General features: G+C 40.2%; 1 long non-coding RNA gene across 1 annotated transcript; it reads right to left on the bottom strand.

Moving 5' to 3' along the window:
• Positions 1 to 6,696: 6,696 nt before the first annotated feature.
• On the bottom strand, positions 6,697 to 7,506 carry LOC109529657 (uncharacterized). Its single transcript, XR_002170876.1, has 3 exons — positions 7,305 to 7,506; positions 7,070 to 7,213; positions 6,697 to 6,986 (listed from the first exon to the last, which is right to left on the bottom strand). It is a non-coding gene; the product is annotated as an uncharacterized LOC109529657 (long non-coding RNA).
• Positions 7,507 to 7,764: the final 258 nt, after the last annotated feature.

The following is a 7,764-nucleotide window of genomic DNA, read 5'->3' as shown; positions in this document are numbered from 1 at the left end:
AAAGACCGGCTAATCCTCTTTTCACTGCTGTTATGTACAAAGACACAATATTGTCCTTTTTTATCACTATAATTAAAAAAATATATATATCATTAGTTTTTATACAGTATTGTGATTTTTTTTTTGTTTCGCCCACTTCCTCTCAGTATTGTGGTAATTATTGTATTGGGATATCATTAGTTTTTATACAGTATTGTGATTTTTTTTTGTATCGCCCACTTCCTCCCAGTATTGTGGTAATTATTGTATTGGGAGGTTCATTTTGTGATAATATGCATGCAAATACTTTTTGTTGCGTGCAAATACTTTTTGTTTTTCTACTTTCTTCCTTTCTGAATTTCTCCATTGTGAGACCAATAAAGTTTTTCTGATCTTATCTTTTCTTATATCACATCGTGACGTTTGGGTATCATGCCATCCCTACTAATTAACTCATTCACTCCCAAAGACAAATTTATATGTCTTTTCACACTCCACACGTTCAACCCCAGATACTTATTTTTTTTCAATTTTTCCAAGACTTAGGGTAAAAAAAAAAAGGGGTCTAGAATTGGCTGGTACTGAATGAGTGAGTAGTAGTAGGGACACAATAGAATGCTGTTGGATTTTATTTTAAAAACAACCCAGCTTTACTGATTCCAAAATGTAAAAACACACACACACACACACACACACACACACACACACACACACACACACACACACACACACACACATAATTGATATTAGAACAAGCGAGTTCTATTAATATTCTAACATAAACAAAGTGAAATGTAACAAACCTTTTATACACTAACTGGCGTTATTATCAGAATAAGCTGGTTCTTTTTATGCATTAAAACAACAATGTAAACCAACCCTTTGAATGAAGTGCGTCATCTATCCGAACAACATTCAACATTGTCTTCTTCTGGATCAAAAAATATATACACTGCGGTACACAAGTATGAAACTTTATACTTTTATATTTCCACATTAAATTAACTTGCTGCTGCGAGTGTTCTCTTAAAAGAACAACTACATGGAACAGTAAACAATTCTTGCATATTCTTTTTCAAAAAATATCTGCTGATCTCCATGGTATGGCAGCAAGATGCTTTTCTGCATGCTCTGCAGTAATAAGTCTTTCTTTGAGCACGAGGAGATTTATTATCGAAGTTTGGAATAAATAAGACAACAACACTTTCAAGTCACATTTTTGTTTCTACCTTGCACGGCTTCTGCCTCTGTTGATTCATGACAGGTTTGTTGCTGTTTGTGATGCCATGGCGACGGCCATGACACGTCGACAAATAGTTGTGTTCCTGTTGTATTTCACTCGCCATTTGCAAAGACTACACACAGAAACCCAGGCATTGCTTCTCCTCCTCCTCCTTCCTCCACGCCATGATCTATAATAAAAAAATTAAGAGGGCATTGGTAATCTTGAGCATAACATTCATTCATTCATTCATTTTCCGAACCGCTTTATCCTCACAACGTGCTGACCACTCGACTACCGGGCCGCCCGAGCATAACATTATTTTGTTAATTATACCGATTCAGTTGATCAATAACTTGATGCGTCAATGTACGGCGAGCAACGATGTGCAATAGTCCAGTGCCCATCGATGTAGCTGCAGTAGATCAGGTCGCGGAGATAGATACATCGGATGAAACAGATGAATCGTTAACTCATACTTAAACATACATACTCATACATTGAATTGGCTTGTCACTGATGCTTAAATGTAACAGATGTGCTTGGAAGATGTTTGTAAAACGTTTTACCCTTGCGGCATCCACGCAACTCGAGCATTAAACCTGCAGTATCACTACATTTCCGGTTTGGCAGTGCAGAATGTATGTGATGGGATGGGAATGGAGGTTTTACTCACGTATAAAGCTACCTACTTTTTTCTATTGAAATAAAATGTGGAATTGAGTGATAGGGTGTGTCGTCTGTAGTGGAGATGAACACTAAATATACAATAATAATGACATGCACACAACACACCCCAAACTTTTTTTTTTCCCTCCCTGTATAAACCTCATGGCATACTTGGGAGCAGAACACCGTCAACAAGTCGCACACGATCGACTAGTGGGGCACTTCTGATCTAGATTTGAAGAAAGAATGGTTCTAACTTTCAAAAAGTACGAAAATGAATAGATGTTTTGGTTTTCTGTATCACTGAAGTAATTTGGCTACATGATTCTGTGCGCACACATAATTGACTAAATCAACTTCTGGCCTTGACCCATCACTTCCACTTGTTGTCTTGATGGATTCAAGACTACTTCACAATGCTTAGCTCAGACAGGTCAATTAGCGTCCTTAACCCCACATCGGGTCTCTGTAATTTACAATATAACACATTCCTATTCTCAGGGACGTGCACACAACCGTAAGTGTCCCCTAGGAGTGAAGTCAGACCCCTCAGTTGATTCTGATAAGTGGTGAGAGGTGAAACAAATTGAAGGGAGTTGGATTAGTACTACATTACTTTTACATTACATTATAGCGAAAGAGTATTAGGGAAAATATCCAACAAGATGGTTATAGTACATAGCGTTTTTTTTTTTTTTTTAATTTCAGTGTGTCTAAAAAAAGGAATCCATCCAACCATTTTCAACACCGCTACACCTAAAAAGGGTTGCGGGAGGGTGCTGGAGCCTATCCCAGCTGACTTTGGGGGGGAAAGGCAGACGACACCCAGAAGTGGTCACCAGTCAGTCGCAGGGTACCTCTAGAGACGAACAACCATTCACACACACATTCACACCGTCACTGAGGGGGAACTGACCCGAGCCATAATTATCCATTCAATTACATTTAAAATGAATGTAAATATTTTGTAAAAATCAATATAAGAATTTTCAAGTGTAAACTATAAATCTGTATTATTATTATTATTATTATTATTATTATTATTATTATTGTTGTTGTTATTATTATATTTTAATGGTTAATTAATCATTATGGAAACTATGTTTGATTGATTTGTTCCATGTACAGTTTTTTACATGTGGATTATAAATTCACTTACAATAATTTGCGGATTATGAAATGCACCTGATTAAAAGTCAACACAGCTACATTTTGTTAAAAAAAATACATTTTTACATACATTAGGGACTTGGAAATTGCCGCGTTCGACAGTGATTGTTTTCTCTGGTAGCAGCGGTACGTGAGGACGGAGATCATACTGGCAGTTGCTGCAAACTTTGGCGTTTTGTTGGCTTCGTAGGTTGAATTTCTCCTTGATTCCTAAATACGACGTAATTGAATGATTTCCATTGAACATTTGGAAGAGTCATCAATTTGCACTTCTGCTTCTAATGAGCTGCGTTTGAAATGTTTCCTTTCGTTTGGACCCTTCAAAAACATTGATCGATCGATCAGGAGGCATTGATAAGTAAATGGACCATGAGACTATCTTCTTTTTTAATGTATCGTGAAGTTTTATTGCAGTCTGAAGAATATGAGGCATTTTTTTAAGCTACGGGTGACGGACATGCCGATCGATGAACCACACGGCAGACGCAGAAAACAGAAAAATCGGTTAAAATTTATGCAAAAATAAACTGCATGAAATGATTCCATTGCAGAAATTGGATATGGCTAAATTAATCATTTTCAGACTGATAATTATCGTTCCAATATTTGGGGGGAAAAAGACGACGTTGAGAACCACATAGAAGACACTAACAAAAACTCATCGACTCTAAAAACAATATTTATCATGAATATTGAAACTTTGATGAAAAAAAAAATCACAAGTGCACGGTCCCATTCACTTAAATGAGAGCCTTATCTGAGCCTTCCTTGGCGGTCACCCGACAGCCTTGTCACCATCTCGGGGCAGCCTGCTTCTCTGGGGGCCATCGGAGAATAATGACGACCGATGCCTTTCTTTAACTGTACTTTTACTGTCGTTTCTGGACACTATATTCATGTGGATTCATTGAGATTGCATTACAGTACAAATTGAGGCGTTCCAGTGACTTTTCACTGCACATTCAACACGGTTGATTTTTTTTCCATATTGTACGTCACTATTATTTATGTTTGTTGGTTGATAAATTCCTCATCTGTTAGGCCTATGATCATTGATATATTCCACCTTCTCACATTCAGTATGCTGCAGTGACGTGACTGTAAATGTGTCATCTGATTGGACGAGGAGTTGTGGCTTTGTACAAGGTAAACAAGGACCCTTATGTGGTTCGTTGCCAGCGATGGTGCGAGTCGGTCAGCAAATAAACAACATAGAGACTGGGGTCGCACTTCGGAGATGTCTGTATTTATGGCACTCATTCCCTATGCACATTAAATGCAACTCAAAATGCTTATTTTCACTCAACTCCTGAAACAACCGCGCACCTCTACACATACAAACTTCCACATTATTCCCTTCAGGCAGCCTACTCCGGCCTCATGCGTGGGCATTCTACCCGCAAATCACAGATAAATATTCAGTAAATTCAGCGGACTCTGATAATTATATTGGTCCACTGTGCCGCGTTCTGTAATTTCATTGGTCAAATGTGATCAGATTATGGGTAAATATGTTCGCATCTTGAGCCTCGTCAGTTAAAAAAAAATCATCAATAAACTATCTTACATTAAAAGACACAACGTTCAAAGAGTGGGGGGGAAAAAAGGAGTGGTGTTTGGTTTTGCCCCTGAAGCAAAAAATGACAACGCATGACAGAAACTATACTGGTGAACAAGCTAACCAAACGCAAACTACTCTGTTGGGCCTCATCCACATCAATACCCTAAAACAGTCTTCAACAACTGGCACCTCGTTTCCGCAGTGATCCTGAAATGAAACCAAAACCCCTCAATGTTGGCAGATTACGAATGATTTAGGCTGAGATTTCAGTGTTGACCCCTTTTTCTGCTTTGGGTTTTCCCATAGCAAAAAAAGGAGCATACTATGTGAAATTCTAAATTATTTCCAACCATCAGAATGTTTTCTATATCCTTTCAGAAGTTATGTTTCATTCAGTCTTCTCATTTTTACTTTGCATACCGCCGAGTTTGTAGTACAGTATACATATAACGTTGGTTTATGTGCCTTGTGAGTTTACAGAGGCAAAGCCTTTGACTGACAATGCGCTGTTGTTATTGTAGCAGTTACCACTGTTGGCTCTGGACCTCCTGCAGAGCCACTCTCGGTACTGATGGAAACCACATTGTGGGCTCCATTAGGTTCAACAAAGACTTCAAAGCCACTTTAACGTGCTACCCCTGAGATCTACTGTATGTAATTACACACACATACTGGACTAGCAGGCAAAATCCCAAATTTTGTTTTGTTACCTTCACCAACATTGGTCAGTGTATATCCCAACAAGGGTGCCAGAAGCGCTCCAGTAAGATTCAGAGTCTCCGTGTGAGTCGTCATGAATGCTAGTTGTACACTTAACCACAAGCCAAAAATTAATGTGTGTTTACAGTCCAATGTGAAAGGGTTTATTAGTTACAAATGAGATCCTGGTCCAGGTTTATTTTGATTGCTGCTTATCAGACTTCAGCAGACCCTGATGATTCATTATTCCCGTATCACACACAAACACAGACACGCACGCACACACGCAAGACTGATCACTATCAGCTTTCGGATGGCTCATGCAGACAGGTCGAGCAGCGAGTTAGTCAAGTAAAAAGGTCCTGGTTTGTTATTTCAATGAGGCCCACCATAGATTCATGCCCATGCTCAAGCAATCACAGTAACCATTTCCCAGCAGTTTTATGAACCACCTTTTTATTAAAAGAGTCACTTTTTTCACAGTTGAAAACAGTTGGCTGGTGCTTTAATAACGTGTCTGTGGCACCCTTTTTTTCACAATGGGTGCTTGCTTTTACTCGCAGAATTGTGGAACTGTGGAAAACAAATGAGTGCTCTTAGATCAAAGACAATGAACGCACGTTGACTCAAGGATGCAACAGTCACTCCTGTGTATGTGATGCATAGATACGTCGCCAAACACTCACAGCTGTATTGCCTCGTATGAACCAAGTTCAAGTTAAAGTTCAAGTACAACTTTATTGTCAAATGTGCTTGATGTGCAACATACTGCACAGATGAAATGTTTTTCCTCTCAACCAAAGGGGAGAGAGGAGCCGCTGCGGGTGCCCGCGCTGCCATCAACAGAACAGTTAACATAAAATGACAAAATAATACAACACAACACAAAAGTCACAGACAGTCGTGCAATCTTAACCATTTTTTCTGCATACACTTTGTTGTTTGAGGCAGTTCTAGATGAAAGAGGAGAGAATCAGTGTCCTTTCACCAGTGGATCAAAGACATGCTGAAAATGTGCACACGTCTGCTACAAGCTAAGTTTGAAAGCATAAAAGAAGCTGTAGCATCCATTGACAAAAAAGAGATTGGCTCACATCTCCTGTCTCATGTAAGTCTGTTTCAATTCCAAGCGGCAACTCCCAGTTCCACATACGCATCTGCACTCTGCGCTGACGCTCCTTTCTTCTCATCGTCGGCTCCACCCGCCATCCATCCATCCAGCCGCAGACTGTCCAACAGCATCGAAATTTCCGCTCCAAAAAACGGGCTGTGAAAAATGCTGCCCAATACAGGCGCAAAAACACAAGCGCCCCGGGGCTGTCCAGCACCGACAGTCAAATGGCGCCGACATTCCTCCCAATCAAAATCAGTGCTGGTACACGCGTGCTGCCGAGAAGGCGCAACCACCAAGCACAGATTCTTCTCCTCTGACGAATGTCATGGCCAAAAGATGGTGAAAACAATCCGCATTAGGTCCACACGAGGTAACAGCACCACGTGACAAAATAAAACGCAAAAAGAACAAAAAAAAACAACAAAAAAAGCAAGGCTCCTGAAGAGCACTTGCCGACGGCTGCCTACTCGGGCGCCACCTTTGAAGAGAGATTAGAGAACACTGTTATCTAACACTAATCTGTGATCCCATGTTACTCAATGCATCTCTGTCCACTGTCGCAATCGCTGTCCCTGAAAGGGTTAGAATTATTATCACAATGCTGCAAACACAGTCACCGATGGCTAATCTATCGTACCACAGAAACACTGCTTACCTTTTGGCTTACCTTTTGACATAATTATGCTTCAGCAGCCCAGGAAAGGTGGTTCAATTGCTCTGTAACTTCGGCCGGCCAAGCTCCCAAGTCATTGGCTGAGCAATTTGTTGTGGAGGATGTTATTATGTTTATTAGCCCCAGCTGTTTTAGAACAGAAAGGCAAAATGGCACGATCACAGACGCATTTTCAGAAATAGACAAATAAGATTAACTTAATTGTGTAATTTCACACCTGATGGGTTAGCAGGTCCTCCAGAGAGAGACCCAACTCTTTGCATCATCCTTGACACTCAGCATTTTCTAACAGGTCATTGAAATACAGAGTTAGTGTGAACCGCATGACATGTCAAACCACAAATACCCCCTTATCCCCACATTAACAAGAGAACATTATTAAAATTATTTTCATCACCAGCTCAAACCTCACGCCATGTGTGGTCTAAATGGGCTTGCCACAGTTTAAAATGGGTGTTTTGCGCCGTTGTGGGCGAAACACAGTCAACTTGATTCACCATCAATACAACTGACTCGTCACATTCCTTGGCGCATGAGAGGTGCACAGGCCAAATGTGGTCGAAGAAATATAAGTGAATTGCTTGAGTCCATGCAGCAACTGTGAGTGCACCTCCACAGCTGTATGATGTTAAGTTGGTAAGGCAAATCTGTGAAGTGGGCACTAAGACTGCCTGCCA

This window comes from Hippocampus comes, unplaced genomic scaffold (genome assembly GCF_001891065.2).
Source record: "Hippocampus comes isolate QL1 unplaced genomic scaffold, H_comes_QL1_v1.1 scaffold94, whole genome shotgun sequence".
In the NCBI taxonomy this organism is placed as follows: domain Eukaryota; kingdom Metazoa; phylum Chordata; class Actinopteri; order Syngnathiformes; family Syngnathidae; genus Hippocampus; species Hippocampus comes.
This window is presented reverse-complemented; position numbering and strand designations above follow the sequence as displayed.